The following is a 12,264-nucleotide window of genomic DNA, read 5'->3' as shown; positions in this document are numbered from 1 at the left end:
AACTTCTAATATCTCCAGGGTTCTTCCATGTATATAGTGTCTTATAAAGCATATATACATTGCACGTAGTTAATTATATTATACAGCGACCTGCTTGTGGTGTATTGTCAGACAATATTCATACTACAGAATGGACCGGCAGTTGCTTCTCGTGGGCCTCAAATGTTCGAAGAGAATTTCACATTTCAAGAGCAATGAGGGTGGTCGAATTCTTTTGTGATGCACTGTAGGTTCAATAAAAATGAACCGTTATTGAAAAATATTACTTAAATGAAAAATATTATTTACAAATAATGACCTGTATCATTCAAATACGTCAGTTACAAATTTTATAAACTTCCTAAAATGGCTCAAATGGCTCTGAGCACTATGGGACTTAACATCTGAGGTCATCAGTCCCCTAGAACTTAGAACTACTTACACCTAACTAACCTAAAGACATCACACACATCCATGCCCGAAGCAGAATTCGAATCTGCGCCCGTAGCGATTGCGCGGTTCCAGACTGTAGCGCCTAGAACGCCTCTGAAACCCCGACCGGCGAACTTCCTAAAAAAAACTGAAAGTAAAAATGTATGTCTAGTTGTTTGTGGCACCTACTACAGGGTGTTACAAAAAGGTACGGCCAAACTTTCAGTAAACATTCCTCACACACAAGTAAAGAAAAGATGTTATGTGGACATGTGTCCGGAAACGCTTAATTTCCATGTCAGATCTCATTTTAGTTTCGTCAGTATGTACCGAACTTCCACTATTCACCGCCATGATTTCATACGGGATACTCTACCTGTGCTGCTAGAACATGAGCCTTTACAAGTACGACACAACATGTGGTTCATGCACGATGGAGCTCCTGCACATTTCAGTCGAAGTGTTCGTACGCTTCTCAACAACAGATTCGGTGACCGATGGATTGGTAGAGGCGGACCAATTCCATGGCCTCCACTCTCTCCTGACCTCAACCCTCTTGACTTTCATTTATGAGGGCATTTGAAAGCTCTTGTCTACGCAACCCCGGTACCAAACGTAGAGACTCTTCGTGCTCGTATTGTGGACGGCTGTGATACAATACGCCATTCTCCAGGGCTGCATCAGCGCATCAGGGATTCCATGCGTTGGAGGGTGGATGCATGTATCATCGCTAACGGAGGACATTTTGAACATTTCCTGTAACAAAGTGTTTGAAGTCACGCTGGTACGTTCTGTTGCTGTGTGTTTCCATTCCATGATTAATGTGATTTGAAGAGAAGTAATAAAATGAGCTCTAACATGGAAAGTAAGCGTTTCCGGACACATGTCCACATAACATATTTTCTTTCTTTGTGTGTGAGGAGTGTTTCTTGAAAGTTTGGCCGTACCTTTTTGTAACACCCCGTATACGTCATGGGATATCTGCTAATACTGACTCAGACCTCCTTTTGCTCGGCGTAGTACAGAATCTCGACGTGGTATGGATTGAATTCGTTACAAGTCTCCTGCAGTGATATTTTATGATAAAACTGGCCTCCCGATTATGTCCCATAAATGTTCGATGGGTGGCCGAATCATTCGCTCGAATTATCCGGACAGTTTTTCAAACGAATCGCGAACTATCGTGGGCCGGTGACATGGCGCATTGTCATCCAAGAAGTTCCATCCTTGTTTGGGAACGTGAAGTCCATGAATGGCTGCGAACGGCCTCCAACTAGCCGAACATAACCATTTCCCGGGCCATAGGACGGAGTCCTTTCCACGTAAACAGAGACCACACTATCGTGGAGCCACCACCAGCTTGCACAGTGGATTGTTGACAACTTGGCACCAACGCTTCGTGTAGGGCTCTAACCAACTGAAATCGAGACTCACCTGCCCAGCCGTCTAGAGTCCTACCGATACGATCGCAAGCCCAGGACAGGCGCTGCAGGCTATGTCGTGCCGTTAGCGACGGTCGTCTGCTGTCATAGCCCATTAACGCCTAATTTCACCCCACCGTCCTTAAGAATACGTTCGTCGTGCGCTTCACTTTGATTTCTGCGGTTAGTCCACGCAGTGTTCTTTGTCTGTTAGCACCGACAATTCTACGCACACGCCGCTAGTGTCGGTCATTAAGTGACGACCGTCGACAACTGATTTCTCCGTGGTGAGAGGGAATGCTTGAAATTTGATATTCTCAGCACACTCTTGATGCTTTAGATCTCGGGATATTGAATTGCCTAACAATTTCCAAAACGGAATGTCCCATGCATCTAGTTGCAACTACCATCCCGCATTCAAAGTCTAATTCCCGCTGACGTCGGAAACCTTTTCACATAGATCACCTAGGTACAAGTAGCTACTCCGCAAATGCACTGGCCTTTTGTACGTAGTGTAGGCGACGCTACAGCCATCTATATTTGTGCACATCGCTATCCCATAACTTTTGCCACCTCATTGTATTTTAGTATGCTGAATAATAAAAAAACAGATTTTATTTCGTCCTCTTAAATTATTAATTCGAAACAAAAGAAAACGGCTATAATTAACTATTGCGACCACATTGGTTCCCAGTAATTGAGTTTTTAATGTAACCTTACTTTCCCTTCAAGTCAAGTTAACGCTTCGTTTTGACGCTGAACTCCAGTTTAGCACTCATGTCGTGTTCTATTGACACGATAACTGGATTTGGCAGTTTTCTTCGCTTACAATCGACCTTAAAAGGTTTTTCATGACATTTAATTTGTTGAAACTGCGTTAACGAGGTGCTGCAGTTACTGGAATTTTCATAGATATCCTCAGAGTTATTTCAATGTTTGGATAAGCATCTAGTGTAGCACATATAAAAAAAAGAGCTCTTGCTACTGGAATTTTGATACCACTACTCAGCCATGTCAATATTTGTGCTATATTTAGCAACATAATATGCTGTATGTTTTTCATAAAAACAGTTCAGTTATTATTGTATCAAGTAGTTGAAGAACTCTCGCTTAAACAGTTTCACTTCAGTCCTCATTAGAGCCGGCCGGCATGGTCGTGCGGTTCTAGGCGCTACAGTCTGGAACCGCGCGACCGCTACGGTCGCAGGTTCGAATCCTGGCTCGGACATGGATGTGTGTGATGTCCTTAGGTTAGTTAGGTTTAAGTAGTTCTAAGTTCTAGGGGACTGATGACCTCAGATGTTAAGTCCCATAGTGCTCAGAGCCATTTGAACAATTCCTCGTTAGATAGAAATCGGGAATCTTCGTTCAAATAGCGTATTTACTTCAGCAACCGCTCGCCAGCCTTTGATATACGTCATACAAAAGTGGCAACAAAAGCGCCATTGTTGAACGTGAGCTAACTGTGTAGTCGGCAGATATATTACGAGAGCGCAGTACTGCTGTGCGATGTGTTCGGAAATTCCCCTTACAAGCTTCGAAGATTTGTAGAGGGGAGTGAGTACATCATATACGTAACAGGAATCCATGTTCAGGAAAGAGCCGTTTCTGTTCTACAACGGCTTCAATTCAGATGTGTAACACGTCCACATCTGAAGAAGGAAAGTCTCAGAGGTGTGTGTCCTGATATGCAATACGGTTCATAGGATAGCGTGTAATACGGCACCTGATGTTGTAACGCATCGGTACTGTCCTGTACGTACAGTATGTTGCATTTCTTTTTGTTTTGGAACAATGTAAATTCGTAATGTTTAAGAGTTAATGCGAACAAATGTGCTTAAGTGATAAATAGATGTTTTGTTATGTTTCCTACCCAATCGTTACCTAATAGCTGTAACGCATCATGCAAGCAGAAGTAGATGAGTTATATATTTGAACTGAAACCGCTGTAGAACGGAAATGGTTACGTCTCCGGACAATTCAAAATATTATGTACTCACCCCCAGCTACAAGTTCTAGAAGTGTGTAACGGGAATTTACGAAATCCTCTTAACTCACATGGCAACGGCCTTGCCGCGGTGGATACACCGGTTCCCGTCAGATCACCGAAGTTAAGCACTATCGGGCGTGCCCGGCACTTGGATGGGTAAACATCCTGGCCGCCATGCGCTGTTGCCTTTTTTAGGGGTGCACTCAGCCTGATCCCAATTCTGGAGCTACTCGACCGAATAGTAGCGGCTCCGGTCAAAGAAAATCATTGTAAGGGCCGGGAGAGCGGTGTGCTGACCACACGCCCCTCCTATCCGCATCCTCAGCTGAGGATGACACGGCGGTCGGATGGTCCCGATGGGCCACTTGTGGCCTGAAGATGGAGTGCTATATCTATAACCCACATGATGCTTTTTCGGTAGCGGTCGTTCCTGTATCAGAGAAGGCTGACAGAGGAAATAGACTGAAAGAAGAGCAGAATGTTTCGTTACAGGTTCATTTAGCAAGCGCGGAAGCGTCTCGGATATGCTTAGCCAAGACCAGCGGCAGAACTGTAGGAGAGGCATTCTGCATGTTGTAATGGTCTACTGTTAAAGTTCCGAGAGCGTACGTCTCTCGAAGCGGCAACCAATGTATTGCTTCCTTCTTTCGCGAAAAGATCAAGAAAGTAGAGTCAGTGGGATTCGAGCCAAGCATAGTTTTTCCAGCAATCGACCTTCCCGCGAACCATACGGGACTGGAATAGGAAAAGGGGTATATTACAGTGGTACAAATGGTACCCTCCACCACACACCATAAGGTGGCGGCGGTCGCTACGGGATGGTAGATAGAAGAAGAAACATGAGTCAGTAGGGAAGAGATAGGGGATCCAGTATTACAATTACAATTTGAAAGAGCTTTGGATTTAAGATCAAACAAGGCGCAGGGGATGACTGACATTCCATCGAAATTTGCTGAAACGATTAGGGGATCTGCCAACCAAACGACTGTTCTACATCTACATCGATACCCTGCAAACCACATTTAAGTGCTTGGCAGAGGGTTCATCGAACTACCTTCACAATTCTCTATTATTCCAATCTCATATAGCGCGCGGAAAGAACGAACACCTATATCTTTCAGTAAGAGCTCTGATTTCCCTTATTTTATCGAGGTGATCGTTTCTCCCTATGTAGGTCGGTGTCAACAAAATATTTCCGCATTCGGAGGAGAAAGTTGGTGATTGGAATTTCGTGAGAAGGTTCCGCCGCAACGAAAAACGCCTTTCTTTTAATGATGTCCAGCCCAAATCCTGTATCGTTTCAGTGGCACTCTCTCCCATATTTCGCGATAATACAAAACGTGCTGCCCTTCTTTGAACTTTTTCGATGTAGTCCGTCAGTCCTATCAGGTAAAAATCCCACACCGCGCAGCAGTATTCTAAAAGAGGACTCCTTAGTAAACCTGTTACATTTTCTAAGTGTCCTGCCAATAAAACGCATTCTTTGGTTAGCCTTCCCCACAACATTTTCTATGCGTTCCTTCCAATTTTTGTTCGTAATTGTAATACCTCGGTATTTGGTTGAATTTACGGCCTTTACATTTCACTGATTTATCGTGTAACCGAAATTCAACCGTTTCTTTTTAGCACTCATGTGGATGCCCTCACATTTTTCGTTTTTTAGAGTCAACTGCCAATTTTCGTACTGTTGAGATATCTTTTCTAAATTGTTTTCCAATATGTTTTGATCTTCTGATGACTTTATTAGTCGATAAACGACAGCGTCATCTGCAAACAACCTAAGACGGTTGCTCAGATTGTCTCCCAAATCGTTTATATAGATAAGGAACAGCATATGGCCTATAACACTATCTTCGGGAACCCCTGAAATCACTTCTGTTTTATTCGGTGACTTTCCTTCAATTACTACAAACTGTGTGACCTCTCAGACAGGAAGTAGCAAATCCAGTCACATAACTGAGACGATATTCCATAAGCATGCAGTTTCACTATAAGCCACTTGTCTGGTATAGCGTCAAAAACCTTCTGGAAATCCAGGAATACGGAATCGATCTGAAATCCCTTGTCAATAGCTCTCAACATCTGAATAAAGAGTTAGTTGTGTTTCACAAGAACGATGTTTTCTAAAGCCATGTTGACTGTGTGTCTTTCTTTCTTGGAGGTAATTCATAATGTTCGAACACAATATATGTTCCAGACTCCTGCTTCATATCGACGTTAACGATATGGGCCTGTAAGTTAGTGGATTACTCCTACTGCCTTTCCTGTATATTGGTGTGACCTGTGCAACTTTCTATTCTTTGGTTAGGGATCTTTCGTCGAGCGAACGGTTCTATATGATCGTCAAGCATGGAGCTAATGCATCAGCATGCTCTGAAAGGAACCTAACTAGTATACAGTCTGGACCAGAAGACTTGCTTTTATTAAGTGATTTAAGTTGCTTCACTACTCCGAGGATATTTACTTCTACGTTACTCATGTTGGCAGTTGTTCTTTATTCGAATTCTGGAATATTTACTTCGTCTTCTTTTGTGAGCTGATGCGTTGAATCTATGAGACAGACGACATACCATTAACATAATTATTAAGACTGCAAGAGCCAACAACTGGGACAATTATTGCACAACCAAATTAACAGGTCATGGATCTAAGTTGTTGACAGAATATACAGAACAATATACAGAAGAATGAAAAAGAAAATTGAGGATCCGTTAGATGAAGATCAGTTTGAGTTTAGAAAAGGTAAAGACACCAGATGTTCGAAATTCTGAGAAAAGTGGGGGTGAACTATAGTAAAAGACAAGAAACAAGAGAGAGCAATGAGACTGAAAGACCATAAAAAGGGTGTAATACAGGGATGTAGTCTTTCACCCATATTGTTGAATCTATATGTCGAGGTAGCAATGACGGATATAAAAGAAAGGCTCGAGATCGGATTAAAATTAAAAGTGAAAGGATATCAGTGATAAGATTCGCTGATGACATGGCTATACTCAGAGAAATAAAATAAGAATTACACGATGTGTTGAATGGAATGAACAGATTAATGGGTAAAGAATATGAATTGAGAGTAAATCGAAGACAGAGAATGTAGTGAGAACTAGTAGAAATGAGAACAGTGAGAAAATCATAATTGGTGAACAGAAGTAGATGAAGTTAAGGAATTCTGCTACCTAGGCAGCAAAGTAACTCATGAGAGACGGGACAAGGGGATGTAAAACGCAGACTAACACTTCAAGAAAGGGCAGTCCCATGTTGGAAAGAACAAGGAGGATATAAAAAGCAACCCCGCACTGGAAAGAATGGCATTCCTGGCCAATAGAAACCTACTTGGATTAATCAAAGGTCTTTATTTGCGAGAGAAATTTCTGGATATGTGCGTTTGGAGCACGGGACTGGATTGTAGTGAAACATGGACTATGTGAAAATCGAAACACAAGAGAACTGAAGCAATTGAGACGTGATGTTCCAGAAGAATGTTGAAAATTAGGTAAGGAATGAGGAGGTTCTCCACAGAAGTGGTTGGTAAGAAATATATGAAAAATACCGACAAGAAGAAGGGACAGGGTGATAGGACATCTACTGAGATATCAGGGAATAGCTTTCACTGCAGTAGAGGGAGCTATAGAGGACAAAAAAAGGAGGACGGAGATTGGAATACATCTAGCAAATAACAAAGGACGTATGTTGCAAGGGCTACTCTGATATGAAGAGGTTGGCGCAGAAGAGGAATTCATGGTGGGCCTCTTCGAACCACTCAGAAAATTGATGACTCAAAAGGAATCTGGGGTCGAAACCGGGGGTCAGATCAGCATTTGCTTAATCGAATTTGACAATCCAGCTAAAGGCCGCAGTTAGGTTGGCTGCTGTACTTATCAACGTTTGGTAATCAGGCACGCGACTTCTATTCTCGTCTGATTACGGATGTCAGTCTCGCTAGACAGAGGTCTATATGTTAACCTAAGCGAGCATTTTGGCGAGATACGGTGTACATTATCAAATCATCTCATGATGAGTTGTTGAGCAGGCGAAAACTGGGTGATGCGAGGCTGGGAAAACATACAGTAATAATCTCGTCCAGGCAATGTTACCAATCATAAAGAAATAAATTGAGTATTGTAAATAATTCGTAAGTGTAATTCATAAGTGCAACAGGAGAAATTGACATCAACTAAGTGTTTCATCTTCTCTTTAAATGCGCGTTATTGGTAACTAAACACTTAATGCATGGGTACCGTACAGTACCACCTGTCTGGTAGACTGAGCACACACCTTGTCGCATGTATTATCTGCTGGCTTAGGAAGCTGAAATGCAGATGCATTTCAGGCGGAACTTGCCCAGATAGGTGTGTGCGTTAGCACACCACTTCCGGTATCCGTGGAGGCTTGCCTGCCCCAGATAGAATCAACCCAGCGTATTAACGCCGAGAGCTGCTGTACTGGTGAGCAAGGACCTTGTTTTTAAGCGTTCTCCAAATTCCCACCATTTGAATACTAAGCTGGTATGTACGTCCCTTCTCAGTTACACAATTCACGAACATTTTGAAGATGTTCACACGCTTTCATATGGGGTGACACTAGATGCAGACAGATTGGGTACACAAATTCGACTGCTTGGAACATATACTAATAATACATGTGTCAGAGAGGGCATTTGACTTTAGTATTTAATACAGCACTGTTACTTGTACTGCTGTGGTGGTGTAATGGCTAGCATTCATGCTTACAAGGGAACCTCCCCATCGCACCCCCCTCAAATTTAGTTATAAGTTGGCACAGTGGATAGACCTTGAAAAACTGAACACAGATCAATCGAGAAAACAGGAAGAAGTTGTGTGGAACTATGAAAAAATAAGCAAAATATACAAACTGAGTAGTCCATGCCCATCATAGGCAACACAAGGATAAGATGAGCTCCGGAGAGCTCTGGTCCCGTGGTTAGCGCTAGCAGCTGCGGCGCGGTAGGTCCTTGCTTCAAATCTTCCCTCGTGTGAAAATTTCAATTTTTTGTTTTCAGTTTATGTGACAAACTCTTATGTTTTCATCACTTTTTTGGGAGTGATTATCACATCCACAAGAAAACCTAAATCGGGCAGAGTAGAAGAATCTTTTTACCCAGAATGAGATTTTCACTCTGCAGCGGAGTGTGCGCTGATATGAAACTTCCTGGCAGATTAAAACTGTGTGCCCGACCGAGACTCGAACTCGGGACCTTTGCCTTTCGCGGGCAAGTGCTCTACCATCTGAGCTACCGAAGCACGACTCACGCCCGGTACTCACAGCTTTACTTCTGCCAGTACCTCGTCTCCTACCTTCCAAACTTTACAGAAGCTCTCCTGCGAACCTTGCAGAACTAGCACTCCTGAAAGAAAGGATATTGCGGAGACATGGCTTAGCCACAGCCTGGGGGATGTTTCCAGAATGAGATTTTCACTCTGCAGCGGAGTGTGCGCTGATATGAAACTTCCTGGCAGATTAAAACTGTGTGCCCGACCGAGACTCGAACTCGGGACCTTTGCCTTTCGCGGGCAAGTGCTCTACCATCTGAGCTACCGAAGCACGACTCACGCCCGGTACTCACAGCTTTACTTCTGCCAGTACCTCGTCTCCTACCTTCCAAACTTTACAGAAGCTCTCCTGCGAACCTTGCAGAACTAGCACTCCTGAAAGAAAGGATATTGCGGAGACATGGCTTAGCCACAGCCTGGGGGATGTTTCCAGAATGAGATTTTCACTCTGCAGCGGAGTGTGCGCTGATATGAAACTTCCTGGCAGATTAAAACTGTGTGCCCGACCGAGACTCGAACTCGGGACCTTTGCCTTTCGCGGGCAAGTGCTCTACCATCTGAGCTACCGAAGCACGACTCACGCCCGGTACTCACAGCTTTACTTCTGCCAGTACCTCGTCTCCTACCTTCCAAACTTTACAGAAGCTCTCCTGCGAACCTTGCAGAACTAGCACTCCTGAAAGAAAGGATATTGCGGAGACATGGCTTAGCCACAGCCTGGGGGATGTTTCCAGAATGAGATTTTCACTCTGCAGCGGAGTGTGCGCTGATATGAAACTTCCTGGCAGATTAAAACTGTGTGCCCGACCGAGACTCGAACTCGGGACCTTTGCCTTTCGCGGGCAAGTGCTCTACCATCTGAGCTACCGAAGCACGACTCACGCCCGGTACTCACAGCTTTACTTCTGCCAGTACCTCGTCTCCTACCTTCCAAACTTTACAGAAGCTCTCCTGCGAACCTTGCAGAACTAGCACTCCTGAAAGAAAGGATATTGCGGAGACATGGCTTAGCCACAGCCTGGGGGATGTTTCCAGAATGAGATTTTCACTCTGCAGCGGAGTGTGCGCTGATATGAAACTTCCTGGCAGATTAAAACTGTGTGCCCGACCGAGACTCGAACTCGGGACCTTTGCCTTTCTTTCAGGAGTGCTAGTTCTGCAAGGTTCGCAGGAGAGCTTCTGTAAAGTTTGGAAGGTAGGAGACGAGGTACTGGCAGAAGTAAAGCTGTGAGTACCGGGCGTGAGTCGTGCTTCGGTAGCTCAGATGGTAGAGCACTTGCCCGCGAAAGGCAAAGGTCCCGAGTTCGAGTCTCGGTCGGGCACACAGTTTTAATCTGCCAGGAAGTTTCATATCAGCGCACACTCCGCTGCAGAGTGAAAATCTCATTCTGGAAACATCCCCCAGGCTGTGGCTAAGCCATGTCTCCGCAATATCCTTTCTTTCAGGAGTGCTAGTTCTGCAAGGTTCGCAGGAGAGCTTCTGTAAAGTTTGGAAGGTAGGAGACGAGGTACTGGCAGAAGTAAAGCTGTGAGTACCGGGCGTGAGTCGTGCTTCGGTAGCTCAGATGGTAGAGCACTTGCCCGCGAAAGGCAAAGGTCCCGAGTTCGAGTCTCGGTCGGGCACACAGTTTTAATCTGCCAGGAAGTTTCATATCAGCGCACACTCCGCTGCAGAGTGAAAATCTCATTCTGGAAACATCCCCCAGGCTGTGGCTAAGCCATGTCTCCGCAATATCCTTTCTTTCAGGAGTGCTAGTTCTGCAAGGTTCGCAGGAGAGCTTCTGTAAAGTTTGGAAGGTAGGAGACGAGGTACTGGCAGAAGTAAAGCTGTGAGTACCGGGCGTGAGTCGTGCTTCGGTAGCTCAGATGGTAGAGCACTTGCCCGCGAAAGGCAAAGGTCCCGAGTTCGAGTCTCGGTCGGGCACACAGTTTTAATCTGCCAGGAAGTTTCATCTTTTTACCCATTCGCCAAGTGTACAAGTTAGGTGGGTCGACAACATATTCCTGTCATGTGACGCACATGCCGTCACCAGTGTCGTATAGAATATATCAGACGTGTTTTCCTTTGGAGGAAACGGTTGACCTATGACCTTGCGATCAAATGTTTTCGGTTCCCATTGGAGAGGCACGTCCTTTCGTCTACTAATGGCACGGTTTTGCGGTGCGGTCGCAAAACACAGACACTAAACTTATTACAGTGAACGGACAGATCATAATTTTGCGAAAATAAAGAAAGTAAACTTGTCGTTCCAAGGGGGACTTGAACCAAGGACCTCTCGTTCCGCAGCTGCTCACGCTAACCACGGGACCACGGCGCTCCTGAGGTAACATTAGCCTTGGTGTTGCTTATCTTGCCCATGGACTACTCAGTTTGTATATTTTGCTTGTTTTTTCATAGTTTTACACAACTTCTTCCTGTTTTCTCGATTGATCTGTGTTCAGTTTTTCAAGGCCTATCCACTGTGCCAACTTACAACTAAATATAAGGGGGGGGGGGGGGGGGCGATGGGGAGGTTCCCTTGTTAGTAAGCAAGAAGGCGCAAGTTCAAGTGCTGGATATGGCTCAAATTTTAATTCATTTCTTTAGCTTCCATCATTCTCGTAGATAAAGATGAGACTCAAAAGCCTCGAGGAAACTTTAATTATAAGATCTATAGATCTGCTAACTCGGAGACGTGATTGCGCACGCCGCCACCCACAGAACGACCGCAGCAATAATTCCTGTTGAACTTCGAACATAGCTGCTAAGGTTCAGTGACCGTGTCAGAATTATATTAGAAGAAATAAGCCCTCGGACACAAATATTAAATCAAAACTGACCAGGTTTCGACGCTGCTATGAGCGTCGTCTTCAGAATTAGACTAACTGTTCTAAAACATGTTAGGTAGGCCTATATAATACATTAATTAAAAAAAATGGCTCTGAGCACTATGGGACTCAACTGCTGTGGTCATCAGTCCCCTAGAACTTAGAACTAATTAAACCTAACTAACCTAAGGACATCACACACATCCATGCCCGAGGCAGGATTCGAACCTGCGACCGTAGCAGCAGCGCGGCTCCGGACTGGAGCGCCTAGAACCGCACGACCACCGCCGCCGGCTAATACATTAATAAAATTAAAGTTTGTACTGACTAGAAAAAGATGCAGTAC

This window comes from Schistocerca americana, chromosome 9, assembly GCF_021461395.2.
Source record: "Schistocerca americana isolate TAMUIC-IGC-003095 chromosome 9, iqSchAmer2.1, whole genome shotgun sequence".
Lineage (NCBI taxonomy): Eukaryota > Metazoa > Arthropoda > Insecta > Orthoptera > Acrididae > Schistocerca > Schistocerca americana.
The sequence above is the reverse complement of the archived record's forward strand: the minus strand, read 5'-3'. Positions refer to the sequence as shown.